This window comes from Cervus elaphus, chromosome 9 (genome assembly GCF_910594005.1).
Source record: "Cervus elaphus chromosome 9, mCerEla1.1, whole genome shotgun sequence".
NCBI lineage: Eukaryota > Metazoa > Chordata > Mammalia > Artiodactyla > Cervidae > Cervus > Cervus elaphus.
The window spans coordinates 18,277,359-18,294,737 of record NC_057823.1 but is presented as its reverse complement, the minus strand read 5'-3'; the positions used below and the strand labels follow the sequence as shown (position 1 = coordinate 18,294,737).

Here is a 17,379-nt window from a genome sequence, read left to right as displayed (position 1 = left end):
TAAAAATCAATGACTAGTGTCCTTATTAAAAAAGAGTTGGGGAGGGGGGAAGATTTGAACACAGACAGAGAGAGGAGAAGGCCACGTGAAGATGGAGGCAGAGCTTGGGCTGATGTAGCCACAAGCCAAGGCCTGCCAGGAGCCAACAAATGCTGAAGGAAGAAAGGATTCTTCCTCAGAGTTCTTGCAAGCAGTATTGGGGTGTTCCCCAGTGGCTCAGCAGGTAAATGATCCACCTGCAATGCAGGAGACAATGGGTTTGATCCCTGGGTTGGGAAGATCCTCTGGAGGAGGAAATGGCAGCCACTCCAGTATTCTTGCCTGGAGAATCCCATGGACAGAGGAGCCTGGAGGGCTACCGTCCATGGAGTTGCAAAGAGTCGGACATGATTGAGTGTGCACGTGTACACGTTGCTCTGGAAGTACCTTGATTTCAGATTTCTGGCCTCCAGAGCAGGGCGAGAATACCTTTCTATTGCTTCAAACCAGCTTATGGTAATTTATGGCAGCTGTAGGACAGTAACACAGGCAGGAAACAGTGGGTGGCCGGTGGCAGATATTTCAGCTGCCAGCGGGAATGAGAAACACAAGGTTTGGGGAAAGAGTCCAGGTCCAGGGAGGGGTCCTTTTCTTTCTCAGAAGAGATCTTGCTGGTGGCCTCAGCTCTAAAAATAAAAGAAAAAAAATTAAAACATTTTTCAATCGAACATCTGGATTTGGAGTTTCTCTTGGAAAACCCAGAGATGTGACTATGCTGGAACTGCACTCCCCGCTATACACAGACACATGTGGCTGAAATGAATGTCTGTGGTCTCCTTCATGAAGCGGGGCGTGGGGTCAACTTCCAGTTTGCTGGCATGCCCCCATCTCCGTCCAGCTATCTGCTGGCCAGGTAGGCCCCTGAGTTGAGGCCCCACAGCCAAGACAGTCAACCGACGGATATTCAGAGGGAATCCCTGCAGGAAGGACCCAGCTGCAGCCTCTGGTAGAAAGGGAGGGTCAGAAAGGTTAGACAGTCTGTCCTTGGTATGCTCATTCGCTCAGTCGTGTCCAACTCTTTGCGACATCATGGACTGTAGCCTGCCAGGCTCCTCTGTCCATGGAATTCTCCAGGCAAGAGTACTGGAGCGAGTGGCCATTTCCTCCTCCAGGGGATCTTCCCAACCTAAGGATGAACCTTCCTCTCTTACATCTCCTGCGTTGGCAGGGAGGTTCTTGACCGCTAGGGCCACTTAGGCTTCTCCTAAGTGTCTTGAATTGCCCTTCCTTGAGAGGTGATGGAGGCAGGGTCCACCTACCTTTAAGATCATTCGAAACCTGACCATTTTCCCCGTCACTCCAAGTCCATCCCCAGTCATCTCGCCCCTGGGCCAGTACTGTCGCCTCCTCCATGGTCTCTCGGCTCCGCCCCTCACGACACAGTGAGTTCCCGCCACCAGAGGGCGCCTGTGAGCAACTGAGTCATTCAGGTCCGTCCTGTTCTGAACACCCAGGGGCTCCCACCTTACCAAGAGCAAAGCTGTCAGCTACAAACTGGCACTTGCCATCTACCTCTACAAGGATTAAGTCACGTGCTGCTGCAGCAGCTCCTTTCAACACCCCCTGAAAGGAGTTTAGGGTGGAGAGCAAAAATGAGGCACTGCCGAGAGAGAGTTCAGATAGTTAGATATTTTTTAGGAGCTGATTTTGTGAGTCCAATTCTTGTATCTCCCCATATTTAGGAAAAGCACCAACATGCTTCATGGGGATGACTGTTCCTTGACTTCCCTAGCAGAAAGCTTCACGAGACCAGCAGAAATTTCTGGGAAAAAATATGTTCCTGATTGCATGTAGTCCGCCTTCCGGCGATAGCAGAAAGCAAGATAACAGGGGATGGACCTGGAAAGTAGGGGAAAGTGATTGAGTTTTGAATGATCTTAATGGTGGGTGGTCCCTGCCTCCGTCATTTCTCAAGGAAGGGCAATTCAAGACACTTAGGAGAAGCCTAGGTGGTGTTAGTGGTAAAGAACCCACCTGCCAATGCAGGAGATATAGGAGACCTCACCTGCAATTCAGGACACCCTGGTTCAATTCCTGGGTTGGGAAGATCCAATGGAGAAGGGATAGGCTACCCAGTCCAGTATTCTAGGGAGCAGCAGAGAAGATCCAGTTCAGCCAAAAATAAATAAATAAATAAATTTTTTAAAAGAAGAAATTATTGTCCATCGGACTTCCTTGTCTGTATCAGGCCTTCCCCCAGACACTCCTCTAAGGGGTGGGTGGGGCTACCCTTTTTTCTCACTGCAGAAGAAATGAGCCACTAAACTTAAAGAATCCCCCAACTCTCCACGACCCCCATGGACTATAGCCCTCCAGGCTCCTTTGTCCATGGGATTTCCCAGGCAAGACTACTGGAGTGGGTTGCCATTCCCTTCTCCAGAGGATCTTCTCAACCGAGGCATCAAACCCAAATCTCCTGCATTGCAGGCAAATTCTTTACGGTCTGAGCCACCAAGAAGGCCCCCGGAGACCAGCCCAACCAGAGGCATCAAAAATATCCCCCAGGAGAACACAATTCACACTAAGTCCCTGGCTGTCCAGCGGTGGACGGTTCCAATGCAGGGCATGTGAGTTGATTCCTGATCAAAAAATTAAGATACTGCAAGGCATGACAAAAAAAAAAATTCATTGGGTACCAGGGATTCATGGAGAGGGGGGAGTGGGAGGTAGAGGGAGAAATAAGTGAGGGTTTTAGGGTAATGAAATTGTTGTGTGTGATGCTGTACTGACAGATACAGGACACTGCATTTGTCAAAACCCACAGAATGTACAATACCAAGAGTGAACCTGAACTATGGACTTTAGTTGATAATAGTGTTATCAGTATTGGTTCATCAGTTGTAATAGTTACCACACTAATGCAAGGTGTTAATAATAAAGCAAACAGAGCAGGGAAAGAGGAGATATATGAGAACTGTACTTTCCATTTAATTTTTCTGCAAGCCTTAAACTTTGAAAATTTAAAATTAACTAAGTTAAAATGTCCGTTATTTGGTAATCACTTTAAATGGAGTATAACCCATAAAAATATTGAATCACTATATTATACACCTGAAACTAATATAATACTGTAAGTCAGCTATACTTCAATAAAGAAAGAAATGAAAGTGAAAGTCACTCAGTTGTGTCTGGCTCTTTGCAACCCAGCAATTCTCCAGGCCAGAATATTGGAGTGGGTAGCCTTTCCCTTCTCCAGGGGATCTTCCCAACCCAGGGATCAAACCCAGGTCTCCCACATTGCAGGCAGATTCTTTATCAGCTGAGCCACAAGGGAAGCCCAAGAAAACTGGACTGACTAGCCTATCCCTTCTCCAGCAGATCTTCCCGACCCAGGAATCAAGCCAGGGTCTCCTGCATTGCAGGCGGATTCTTTACCAACTGAGCTCTCCCAAAATAAAATAAAATCATTGAGAAACTTAAAAAAATATCTGATAATGGCATCTGTTTTTTTTGCTCCAAAAAAACAGATGCTTTGTACTTTGTAAAATAAAATAAATTTATTTTAAAAATCTTTTTAAAATGAGGATCTAAAACACAAACACAGAAAACTCCATAAAGCATGTAGGCTGTATACAATGAATCATGGCAAAGCAGACAACATTGGATGCATGTTTTGTGGTTTTATATAAGTAATACAGTATTGAAGGTGTGATTTACATAACTTGCTAGGAAGGCAGTGCGGTGTGGTCCTTAAGAACATGGAGGAATTCCCTGGTGGAGCACTGGACAAGAATCTGTCTGACAGTGCAGGGGACAGTGGTTCGATCCCCAGTCCAGGAAGATCGCACGTGCTGCAGAGCAACTAAGCCTGTGTACCACAACTACTGAAGCCTGGATTCCCAGAGCCTGCGCTCCACAACAAGAGAAACCAGCTCGACAAGAAGCCCTCAAGCCACAAAGAAGAGTAGCTCCTGCTCGCTGCAACTAGAGAAAGCCCATGTCAAGCTTAAGAAGACCCAGTACAGCCAAACGTAAATAAATAAATAAATTAAATTTTAAAATTTTTAAAAAGAGCTTAGCACAGATCCTGGTGCACTGTGAAGCTAAGTTTTTCAGACATGGAAACCTTTCTCTGCTGTTGACTCTTGTGGGATCCAGAGTTGTTGTGAGATTAAGTGGACTGATACAGGGGCCTCCCTGGTGGTCGGGTGCTTAGAACTGCATGCTCCCAGTGCAGGGAACCCAGGTTCCATCCCTGGTCGGGGAACTAGATTCCACATGCTGCAACTAAAGATCTGGCATGCCACAGCTAAGGCCCAGAACAGTCAAATAAGTAAAATAAAAATAAATATTTTTTTAAAAGTGGGTAAATATATCCCCATTTTACAGATGGGAAAAATGAGGCCCACAAATTAAAACACTCCCACTGTGTCAGAAAGTGGTAGGAGTCAGAATCTGACCCCAGGGCCTCAGTCTTAACCACCACATAGATGCCTTGCTGTCCACCTGTGACATCACTTTGCTGACAAATGTCCACATAGTCGAAGCTATGGCTTTTTCAGGATCATGTACCAATGTGAGAGCTGGACCAGAGAGAAGACTGAATGTCAAAGAATTGATGCTTTCGAATTGTGGTGCTAGAGAAGACTCTTGACAGTTCCTTGGACAGCAGGAGATCAAACCAGTCAATCCTAAAAGAAATCAACCCTGAATATTCATTGGAAGATCTGATGATAAAGCTGAAACTCCAATACTTTGGCCACCTGATATGAAGATCTGACTTATTAGAAAAGACTCTGATGCTGAGAAAGATTGAAGGCAGGAGAAGAGGGTGACAGAGGATGAGATGGTTGGATGGCATCACAGACTCAACGGACATGAATCTGAGTAAACTGTGGGAGATAGTGAAGGACAGGGAAGCCTGGTGTGCTGCAGTCCATGAGGTCACAAAGAGTCGGACATGACTTAATGGCTAAACAACAACATCTGCCCTTTCCCTCACGGTATACAGTTTTTCTTAGCTTTTATTTTGTTTTTGGCTGTGCTCGAGAGTTATGTGGGATCTTAGTTCACAAACCAGGGATCAAACCCATATCCCCTGCAGTAGAAGCCTAGAATCTTAGTGACTGAACCACCAGGGAAGTCCCAGTCTTTCTTATCATTAAGTATGAAATCCACCATGGCCTTGGAGGCTCAATGATGGAGAAAACCCAAGTAGAAAAATCCCTACATATTGCCAAGAGGACACGTTGTTCAGTTGCTAAGTTTTGTCCAACTCTTTGCAACCCCAAGGACTGTAGCACTCCAGGTTCCTCTGTCCTCCATGATCTCCCAGAGTTTGCTCAAACTCATGTCCATTGCGTGGGTGATGCTCTCTAACCATCTCATCCTCTGTTCCCCCTTCTCTTTTTGCAGGTTTTTCCATAGCAGGTTCCAAAGCTGTGTGTTCAGAATAACCTCATCTTTTGAAAAATTAGCACAGTTACCTGTTCTGTATGGAAAAATGACCAGAAGGAAATTCACAAAAATGTCAGCCTTGTTGGACTTTGGGGCAACTTTTTTTTTCTTTTCTTACGTAGTTTTTCTCTGAAAAAATGTTCACAAATTGTCTAGAGTGAGCATGGATTCCTTTGGCATGCAGAAGAAATTGTGAAGAAAATGGAGGAATGTTATGACTGTCAAAGGTGACGGGGTGGTGGGGGAGGGGGCCGGAGGACAGGCTTCTGCATTCCCGAGAGAGTTTTCTCACCATCTCAGCGGATGCTCCTTGCTGAGCCTGGCAGGGACGTTGGAAATCACGACCTCATCTTGGCCCACGCGAGTGAGAGCTGATCTGTGGAAACAAAAAATAGCTCTGACCCAAAACTGAGCTAGGACCTCAAGGGTCATGGAAAACAGTCCCGCCCAGCACAGGAATTTTCTTTGCAGGCTGCATTTGGACCTTTTTTCTGTGGTTCTCTCTTAAAAGATCTGAGCGGGTTGGTGTAGACACTTCTTGGAGATCTTATTCCATGCCAGGTGCTTGGCAAATGGTCTGGATGCTTTCCTCCCACCCCTGGAGGTAGGTGCTGTTACTACACTCATTTCACAGATAGGAAACCAGAGGCACAGTGGGATAAGCCCCATGTCTCAGCCCCCTCAGATGAGGTGTGAAGGTCTGTCTCTTGAGACCAAAGTCAAGGCTTCTTACTGATGGGTGGCATCTGTTCACTCACTAATTCATTCAAATTTTTATTCAAAGAGCATCCATTGAGCACCCCTTGTATGCCCACCATTGTGCCAAACAAGACAGATGCAGTCCCTGTCATCACAAACTCAAATATTTTGGGGACCCAGATATGTAAACAGACAAATACAACGTTGGGAATGTTGGACCTGGCTTGCTTCTTTCTTCCTTCCTTCCCCCTTTTTTTTTTTTTTTGCCACGCTGCTGCAAAAGGGCAGCCCAAGGTCAGCTCTCCGTCTCAGGGTGTAAATCTGAAAGACGCAAGAGGGAGGAGATGCCCGAAGCTCAGCTCGGAAGGCTGAGGTCAGGGCAGTCCAGCCCTCAACTAGTAACCATTTCCTCTGTTGTCTTGAGACCTTACTCTGGGGCTTGAATCCTCAGAGCAGGTTCCTGACGTGTGTTCTCCCCTCCCACATTGGGAAGCTTTTCCTAATGGGTTTTTAGGGCAAGCGCAGTGGCTTCCGTTGATGTCTGGCCCTGCCCTCCTCCCCTCTGCATCATACAAGGTGATCCCAGTGCCCGAGATTTGCATCTTTACCCACTGGCACCTCTGAACCCTGGGGTGGCTTTATCTTGACCGGACCTCATATTAACTCAACGACCTCTTTAAAGATCTTATCTCGATAAACAAATACACATTACTATATATATAATAGGGCTTCTCAGGTGGCGCGAGTGGTAAAGAATCCATCTGCCAATGCAGGAGACGCAGGAGACCTGGGTTCAATCCCTCGGTCGGGAAGATCCCCTGGAGAAGGGGATGGCAACCCACTCCAGTATTCTTGCCTGAAAAATCCATGAACAGAGCAACCTGGTGGGCTACCGTTCATGGGGTCACAGAAGAGTCAGAAATGATTGAGTGCACACACACATACATGTACAAAATAGATAACTAACAAGGAGTTCCACAGGATATAGCACAGGGAACTTTACTCAATACTCTGTAATCACCTGTATGAGAACAGAATCTAAAAAAGAGTGGATATATGTGTATGTGTAACTGATTCATTTTGTTGTACAGTAGGAACTAATACAACATTGTAAATCAATCCAATAAAAAAAAAAAAAAACCCACTCTCCAAATACAGTTCCATTCTGAGGTCCTGGGAAATAGGGCTCAAACACATAAATTTTGTGTGCTTTTTAAAATACTTGTGTATTTACTTATTTTTGACCATGCCTCACAGCGTGTGGCAAAGAAGGCAATGGCACCCCACTCCAGTACTCTTGCCTGGAAAATCCCATGGACGGAGGAGCCTGGTAGGTTGCAGTCCATGGGGTCGCTAAGAGTCAGACACGACTGAGCGACTTCACTTTCACTTTTCACTTTCATGCACTGGAGAAGGAAATGGCAACCCACTCCAGTGTTCTTGGCTGGAGAATCCCAGGGACTGGGGAGCCTGGCGGACTGCCGTCTATGGGGTCGCACAGAGTCGGCCACGACTGGTGACTTAGCAGCAGCACAGCATGTGGGATCTTAATCCCTAACCAGTAATTGAACCTACGTCCCCTGCACTGGAAGCTTGGAATCTTAACCACTGAACGGCCAGGGAAGTTCCAGCCCATGAATTTTGGTGGGAATTCCCTTGCTCCCAGTGGTTAGTGCTTTCACTGCTGAAGACGCAGTTTCAGCACTCAGGACCTCCGGGAGCTAGTGCAGGACACACGTCAGTGAAACTACCTGTGGGAGAGGGAGCTGGGGTGTTTATCCAGCCCCACCACCCCCATCAGCCATCGGCCAAAGGCTGCTCCCAGAGGCCATTAATTCTCGGACACTTTGCCCCTTCTCCAGAGAAAACCATCTGATAGAGCCATCTGCATGTTCAGTTCAGTTCAGTTCAGTCGCTCAGTCGTGTCCGACTCTTTGCGACCCCATGGACCGCAGCACACCAGGCCTCCCTGTCCATCACCAACTCCCGGAGTTTATCCAAACTCATGTCCATTGAGTCGGTGATACCATCCAACCATCTCTTCCTCTGTCATCCCCTTCTCCTCCTGCCTTCAATCTTTCCCAGCATCAGGGTCTTTTCAAATGAGTCAGTTCTTCGCATCAGGCAGCCAAAGCATTGGAGTTTCAGCTTCAACATCAGTCCTTCCAATGAACACCCAGGACTGATCTCCTTTAGGATGGACTGGGTGGATCTCCTTGCAGTCCAAGGGACTCTCAAGAGTCTTCTCCAACAGGATCTCAATGGCGAGTCTACCATAACCCTATTCACCCCTCAACCCAACCCCCACCCCGATGAATGGGTGAGGGACAGCTTTCAGTGTCAGCTCCACAGGTGGCCTTCCTCGATTTCTCCATCTGATTTACATGTGTTCGTCATGTCAACATCAGTTGAACCCCAGAACTGGAGGACTTAATCTTGTGCCAAAATTGTTACATCAGGGGATAAAAAAACCCCTTCTCTGAGTCTTGGTTTCCTTGACTGTAAAATGGGAAGGATGTACCAGTGAGAGAATGAAGCCAGGTGAGGTTCATAGCACAGGACTGACCCTGGCCCGGAGCTGCTGGAGTGAGAACCTCGGCCCACCCTGCCACCCACTGCAGGGTCTCTCCTCTGCCTCCAGATGGTTGTGAGCGCAGAGCTGGACTCAGATAGGACGGCTCTAAATCTTCCCGTGGGGGAATTCCCTGGTGGTCCAGTGCTTAAGACTCTGGGCTCCCAATACAAGGGGCTAGGGTTCAATTCCTGGTCAGGGAGCTAGATCCCACATGCCACAGTCAAGAGTTCACATACTGCAACTAAGAATTTGCTTGCCGCAACTAAAGAACACACAGGCTGCAAGGAAGATCAAAGATCCTGTCGCAAAGATTTATTTGGCACAGCCAAATAAATATGTAAATATATTTTACATTTATTTATTTTTAATTGAAGAATAATTGCTTTATAGTATTATGTTGGTTTCTGCCAAACATCAACACGAATCAGCCATAGGTATACCTATGTCCCCTCCCTCTTGAACCTCCCCCCCACATCCCACTTCTCTAGGTTGTTACAGGGCCCTGGTGTGACTTCCCTGAGTCATAGAGCAAATTCCCAATGGCTATCTAGTTTACACATGGTAATGTATGTTTCCATGTTACTTTTTCCATACATCCCGCTGTCTCCTTCCTTCCCCCCATAAATAAATTTTTTTAAGTTTTTTTTTTTTAAATAAATCTTCCCATGACTCCCAGCTTTACCACTTACCTGCTTTGTAGCCTGAAAAGATGACTTCACCTCTCTGTGCCTGAGTTTGGTTTATTGGACACTGTTAAGTGGCAGACTCTGTTCTAGGACTGAGGACACAGAGGTAGGCAAGGCAGATAAGCACCCCTTCCTGCCTGGAGCTGACATCTTTGTGAGATGGGGCTGGGAGGAGACAGATGTGTGATATAATATAACGTATTGAGTGGAGATATGTACCAAGAAGAAGAAGAAAGCAGGGTCAGAGAAGAACTGTCTTCTCCTGGGTGGTCAGGAAGCATGTCTCTGGGTTCTTTAATCTCAGTGTAATTTACATTGAGCTTCCCTGGTGGCTCAATAGGTAAAGAATCCACCTGCAATGCGGGAGCCCTGGATTCTATCCATGGGTCAGGAAGATCCTCTGGAAAAGGAAATGGCTACCCACTCCAGTCTTCCTGTCTGGGAAATCCCATGGACAGAGGAACCTGGTGGGCAACACAGTCCATGGGGTCTCAAGAATTAGACATAGCTTAGCAACTAAACCACCAGCCACCGTATTTTCTAAAAATATTTATTTTTATCTGGCTGCCTCAGGTCTTAGTTTTGGCACACAAGATCCTCATTATGTCATGTGGGATTTTCCATAGCAGAACAGATTCTAACAGCTTGTGGGCTTAGTTGCCCTGTGGCGTGTGGGATCTTAGTTCCCTGACCAGGGATTGAACCCACATCCTCTGCAATGTAAGATGGATTCTTAACCACTGGACCTCCAGAGAAGTCCCTCTGGGGTCTTTAATTAGAGAGCTGAAAGAGGAAGGAAGGGAAGGATCCATGTGGTTACCTGGGAGAAGAGCATTCCTAGCAGAGGAGACAGCAGGTGCAAAGGTCCTGGGGCAGAACCATGTGTGGAACAGGGAGGCATGGTCAGAGCTGAGTGAGTGAGAGTGGGGGATTAGGAGGCGATGAAGGTAGGGAGATGGAAAACCAGGTTGAGTAGGGCCTTTGAGAACATGGGAGGACTTGGCCTTTAACCCACAGGGAGATGGGAACCATGGAGGGTTCTGAGCAGAAGATGGCTGGGATCTGACTCAATTGCTCAGGCACCCTCTGGCTGCTACAGGAGGGACAGAATGTGTGGGCTTAAGGTATGGTTGCTAAGGTGACTGCACTGGTCCAAGTGAGCTATGAAGGAGGCTGTTGGAGGATGGGAGCTGAGGAAAAGGAGAGAAGTCTTCAGATTTTGGCCAGATCCTGAGGGCAGAGCCAAGGGGAGCTCTGCACTGGGCTGTCTGTTGGGGGTAGGGGTACCCCCATATCTGATGCACAATCATTACAGATGCTATCACCCTTGCCCCCCACCCCCAGCCAGCCCTCCTGGCTAACAGAAGCATTCAATGACATTATCACAAACTGGTTTCCTTTCTACTAGAACAGGAGCGATGCAGGCCAGAGCATTATCATGCTGTTTAGTTTTGGTGAACCTAGGAACTACAAAGTGACATCTTGTTCCAACCTGCGTGTTTCTATTTTTTTTTTTTTGGCTGAGCTGGGTTTTTCTTGTAGTGTGCAGGTTTTTGTTGCTGTTTGTGGGTTTTCTCTAGCTGTGGTGAGCGGGGGCTACTCTTTATTGCTTGTTGTGTGAGGTCTTATTGCAGTAGCTTTTCCTGTTGCAGAGCACAGGCTTTTGTAGCTGTTGGTGTGGGCTCAGTCAGATGCAGTGCATGGGACTTAGTTGCTGCCCAGCGTGTATCTTCCCAAACCAGGGATCGAACCTATGTTCCTTACGTTGGCAGGCAGATTCTTAAGAGCCACCCAGGTAGCCCCCCAAAACCCGTGTGTTTCTGAGCATTGAGAAGTGTGAGCATCTCTTGACAAGCTCATGCATCTTCTGGGCTTCCTTTTTAAATTTTTTAAAAATTAATTAATTGGCCATGCTGCTCAATTTGCAGGGTCTCAGTTCCCCGACCTGGGATTGAATCTTGGCCACCACAGTGAAAGCCCAGAATCCTAACCACTAGGTCACCAAAGAATTCCCTGGGCTTCCTTTAAAACAAAAACAAAAACTTTATTGAGGTGTGACTAACATACAAAAAGCAGTGTCTGTCTAATGGATACAGCCTGGGGGGTTTGAGTGGGCCCTTCTGTGACTTACCTGTTTCTGCTCGTGACCCATTTTCTATGTTTCAGGTTAGTGTCCTGTTCCGGTTGATCTGTAGAAGTTCCTCAAACCTTTGTTGGTTTTAGACCTCGCAGATGTTATCTCTCGTTAAATAGGCAACTGGAAAACACCTTTTAAAATATATTTATTTATTTGGCTGTGCCTAGTCTTCATTGGGATCCTTTGTTGTGGCATGTGGGATCTAGTTCCCTGACCGGGGGTTGAACCCAGGCCCCTTGCATTGAGAGCGCAACGTCGTAAGCACTGGACCACCAGGGAAGTCCCTGGAAGACACCTTTTTAAATATATTTATTTATTTATTTCGCTGTGCCTAGTCTTCGTTGCAGTACTTGGGATCCTTTGTTGTGGCATGTGGGATCTAGTTCCCTGACCGGGGGTTGAACCCAGGCCCCTTGCATTGAGAGCGCAACGTCGTAAGCAGTGGACCACCAGGGAAGTCCCTGGAAGACACCTTTTTTAGTGATTGTATTTAACTTTTGAGAATTTCTATCGGAGCGTAGTTGATTTACAATATTTTGTTGGTTCCTGCAGTGCAACAAAATGCATTAGTTACACATATACACATATCCACTCTGTTTTTTAGATTCGTCCCCCTTATAAGTCACTGATGTTTAGTCATTAAGTCCTGTCCGACTCTTTGAGACCCCATGGTTCCCCTGTCCATGGGATTTCCCAGGCAAGAATACTGGAGTGGGCTGCCATTTCTTTCTCCAGGGGATCTTCCTGACCCAGGATCTTCCTGACCCATCAAACCCACGTCTCCCATATTGCAGGTGGATTCTTTACCACCAACCCACCAGGGAAGTCCATATAGGTCATCACAGAGCACCAAGTAGGAAGACGCTTTTGATTAAATGCAGCCTCTGTTCTTTCTGCATTTGAGTCTCTCTTAAGTCTGCCCATGTCTCTCCACCCTGGCCCCTGGCTTTGTTCCTTCAGGCCATCACCATCTCCTCCTCGCTACCCCATCCCAAGTCACTCTCCACTCTAGTACCTTGGCAATCTTTCTAAAACAAGGATTAGAAAGTCTGACTATCTCCCTCTCCTGCTCTAAATCTTCTCCATGGCTCCCTAGTGCCCTTGTGATAAAGTCTGGTGGAAGAAAAAAGTGAAAGTGTCAGTCTGACTCTGAAAACCCATTGGAGTCTGCCAGGTTCCTCTGTCCATGGGATTCTCCAGGCAAAGAATACTGGAGTGGGTAGCCATTACCTTTCCCAGGAGACTTTCCCAACCCAGAGATCGAAACTCGGTCTCCTGCATTGCAGGCAGATTCTTTACCATCTGAGACACAAAGTCTGGTTAGATCCCACCAACTTCTCTAGTCTCCTTTCTCTCTAGTTTTCAAATTACAAATGGATGAATCTCTGGGTATTCCCTGATGGTCCAGTGGTTAGGACGTCCTGCTTTCACGACCAAGGGCACAGGTTCAGTTGCTGGTTGGGAAACTAAGATCTCACAAGGAGGCATAGCCTCCTCCAACCACCAGAAAAAAGGATGAATCTCAAAGAAAAAAAATCTCTATACTCCAGTCAAATTAATGCCACCCGGTTTCCTGAATATATCTCCTCTAGGTTCTGTTCACACTGTTCCTAATGCCTGGAAGCCTCTTCACTTGCCTGACTCCAGCCCAGCCTGTAAGTCTCAGCTTAGATGTCCCTTCCTTTGAGAAGCCCTCCAGCTGGATCAGATGTTGCCTCCAGGACTCCCTCAGTGCCTAGGATCCCCCATCACTGCTCTGATAACTGGGGCATCATCTGTTATCCAGACAATGAGCTGAATAAATAAATAAATAATAAATTTATTATCCAGACAACCTCCCAAATTCCCCCTTGCCTAGTCTTTCATAGCCAGCCCCATCCCCCAGCCTCAGGCAAATACAGATCTGTTCTCCCACGCTAGAGATCTGTTTTCTGAGAAAGTTATGTAATTGAAATCATACGATATGTAGCCTTTTGAGTCTGGCCTCTTTCGCTGCAACATAAAACGTTTTGGGGCGTAAAGCTTTGTTGCCTGTATCAATAGTTTGTTCCTTTCTGTTGCTGAGGAATGTTCCATTGTATGAACAGACCGGAGTTTATTTTATGTTCACCCACTGAAGGACAATTGAGTGTTTCCAGCAATTGGTGATGATGAACAAAGCTGCTGTAAATAATCACATACGGGTTTTTTTTTTTAACATGAACATAAAATTTCATTTCTAAATACTCAGCAGTGGGATTGCCGGGTTGTATGGTGGTTGCGTGTTTAGTGTTTTAAGAACCACCAAACTGTTTTCCAGAGTGGCTGTACCATTTTGCATTCCCACTGTTCCCAACCAGAGTTCCTGGCCTCCTTCATCAATAGAAATTGACCAGAGGCCAGACAAGAAATTCAGGCAAGGCTTTTACTGGGGTCCCTGCTGCAGCAGGAGTGGGGGGAGTATAAAAAACAGGTTCTCTGGCTTGCGCCTGGAGTGTGGGGGGAGCTGGTTCTTACATCGGGTGAGGGTGGGAGTGGGTCCAGGGTTCAAGATGGAAGGGTGGCTTAAGTGATCACCCACCTCCTGTGTGGGGTTTTGGTCTTTTTGTATTCTGTTCATAATTTGTCCCAACTGTGCATGCCCACAGTTATTTTTAGTCCCATAGAGTGCTTTGTACTTTGCTGCTGGAGGAGACGTTTGTCCAGTTGCAAGCACTGTGGCAACGGGTCTCAGATACCAGCCTGTCTCACCACCAGCAGCATCTGAGAAGCCCAGTTTTTCTGCATCCTTGACTGTACCTGGTGTTGTCGGTACTTTTAGTTTGAATGTTAATCACTCAGTCTTGTCCCACTCCCTGCGACCCCATGGACTGTAGCCCGCCAGGCTCCTCTGTCCATGGGATTCTCCAGGCAAGAATACTGGAGTGGGTAGCCCTTCCCTTCTCCAGGGTATCTTCCCGACCCAGGGATCAAACCTGGGTCTCCTGCACGGTGGGCAGATTCTTTACCATCTGAGCCACCATCCTAATAAACACGAAACAAGTCTTTTATGGCTGCCATCATGAGCCAAGGTGAAGAATTTGAATCCAAACATCTGAGCATATACTCGGTGCAAGGTGCAGCCTACTTTTCTTGGCAGAACTGTTTTAAAGAGAAAGGAAGTTGCTGGCCGGAGAAATCTTTCTCTACCTAGAAGCCGAAGTTTTGTTGAAGTCATTGCCAACTGCCCCCAAAATTAATTGTTAAAAACTGTCTTTCCTAACTTGTATCCAAACCCCACCAGTTGTTTTTTTTTTAATTCTTTGAAGGGGATACCTAGAAAATCAAGTAAAGATGGGTATATATTTTTTTTTCTCTAATATTTTACTCAAAGTGGGCTTCCCAGGTGGCTCAGTGGGTAAAGAATACACCTGCAATGCAGGAGATGCATATTCAGTCTCTGGGTGGGGAAGATCCCCTGGAGAAGGAAATGTCCACCCACTCCGGTATTCTTGCCTGGGAAATCCCATGGAGAGCGGAGCTTGGCAGGCTACAGTCCATGGAGTGGCAGAGAGTGGGACTGGACTGAAAGGGCTGAGCATGAAGCACAATGTTTTACTCAAAGGACGACCTCCTGTTCACCCTGGCATGCACTGCTTTTCTCATTCCAATCCACTCCATATGCTTCAGGGATGTTGCTTTCATGGTTTCTTTGGTTGAAATTCACAGCTCATTCTTTTTCACCCCTGCATAGTATTCCACTGCACAGACACAGTGAAGCCAGCCTCACAGAAATAGTCATGTCCAATCTTGGCTGTTTAGTTGACACTGCTATGAATATCCTCATCATTTTCCATGGAAAGACTAGATTTCTAGAGACAGGACTTCTGAGTCCAAAGGTTCAAGGGTTTGTAATTTGGAAACCTCCAGCTGATTTGTCCTCCACTTGGCATTTACCTAATGACACCTCTGCCTATGAGAGACAGGAGAGCCAGATCCTCCTGAAACAAATCAGAGGGTGTATCTGACCTGCTCTGCACCCCTCCAGGGCTCCCCACGGCCTGCAGGGCTATGCCCAGGCCCCCACTGGGAGGTCCTGCAGGACCTGCTTCCACAAATCCATCAGCTTTGAGTCTCACCTTTCCCTCCCTGACCCGCTACTTGGGAGACTTCCATTTCTCTCCATCTTTGCTTTGTTGTTGTCATTCTACTTTATTTTTTTTAAAAATTCTAGGGAGTTCCCTGGTGGAGCACCCAGTGGTTAGGACTCTCTGCTTTCACTGCCATGGGCCCAGGTTAGGTCCCTGGTCAGGGAACTAAGATGCAAGTCATGTAGTGTGGTAATAAAATTTTTTTTTAAATTTCATTTATTTATTTATATTCTACTTCTCTCTCTTTTTTCCTTTAATTTATTACTTCTCTCCATCTTTTCATTGCTCGTCCCTCTGCCTAGAACTCCCTCCCTGATTCAGCCTGAACTTCAGGTCTCAGCACCGACATTACAGCTTCCCATGCCTGGCATACAGCAGGTGCTCAATAAATGCTGCTGGAGTGAATGAATGAATGAATAAGTAAATGAGGTGGAAAGGGAAGGGGGGCAAGCTTATGGGGCACCTAAGGGAGTCTGTAGGCCATGGGGAGAATTGGGGCAATGGGGAGCCACAGCAGGCTTTAGGCTGGGATAGGCAATTTGAAAATTTTCTCTTATTTGTAGGGGCCATCTTTTTGTGCATTGGGACCTTATCAGTGAAAGTATGTACGTGCCTAAAAGAGAACCCCTCATAGGATTTCCCTGGTGGTCAAGTGGTTAAGAATCCACCTTCCCATGCAGAGGAAGTGGGTTTGATCCCCGGTCAGGGAACTAAGATCCAACATGCCACAGAGTAACTAAGTCCCTGCATTGCAACTATTGAGCCCGAGTGTCACAACCAGAGAGAAGCCAGAACAACAAATATCCTGCATGCTGCACCTAAGACCCCACACAGCCAAAAAACAGAACAAGGCAAAAACAAACAAACAAACAAAAATTAGAAAAACTATTTTAAAAAAAGAGAGAGAGAAACCCTCAGGGAACTTCCCTGGTGGTTCAGTGGCTAAGATTCTGCACTCTTAATCCAGGGGGCACAGGATCATGTTCCAACTAAGACCCAGCTCAGACAAATAAATAAATAAATATTAAAAAACAAAGAAGAAGTCCCCTCAGAAGGTAAAGGAAACCCATTACAAATCCATTACATAGGATACAGTTATCAAAATATTTAAAAAATATTTGTCTATTTATTTGGCTGCGCCAGGTCTTATTGGCAGCATATGAGATCTTTGATCTTTGCAGCAGCATGCAAGATCACTAGTTGCGGCATGCAAACCCTTATTTGCAACATGTGGGATCTAGTTCCCTGACCAGAGATCGAACTGGGGTCCCATGCACTGGGACCGTGGAGTCTTAGCCACTGGATCACCAAGGAAGTCCCTTAAAATATGTTTAATTGTGATGGAATTTGTGCATCTTTGCTCATGTGTTAAATAGCAAGAGAGACCCAGGGCAGCTCTAATGACTGCTATCGTTAGAAGCAGGGGCAGGCCTGAGTGATGCATTTTTCCCCTCCAAATTCATGGACCCCCTGAAGTCTTTTGCAGACATCTTGGATGTCTGGGAGCCCTGGAGGAAAATTCCCAGACATTGGAATGTGACAAGAGCACCAGAAATGAGCAAACTGGACAGAAGTGTCACTGGGAGGGATAAGAAGGGGTTACCAGGAACAGGGGATACATGTCCAGACAGACAAGCGTCCAGCGGCTTGACCATCTGTTCAAAGAAAAACAGGAAGCCTGTGGCCTGCCCCTCTGGCCTCTCTGAGCCCAGCCTTTGTCTTTGTGACTTACACTCC

General features: G+C 46.7%; 1 non-coding gene across 1 annotated transcript; it reads right to left on the bottom strand.

Moving 5' to 3' along the window:
• Positions 1–11,739: 11,739 nt before the first annotated feature.
• On the bottom strand, positions 11,740–11,812 carry TRNAE-CUC. The gene has a single exon. It is a non-coding gene; the product is annotated as a tRNA-Glu (tRNA).
• Between the last annotated feature and the right edge of the window lie 5,567 nt (positions 11,813–17,379).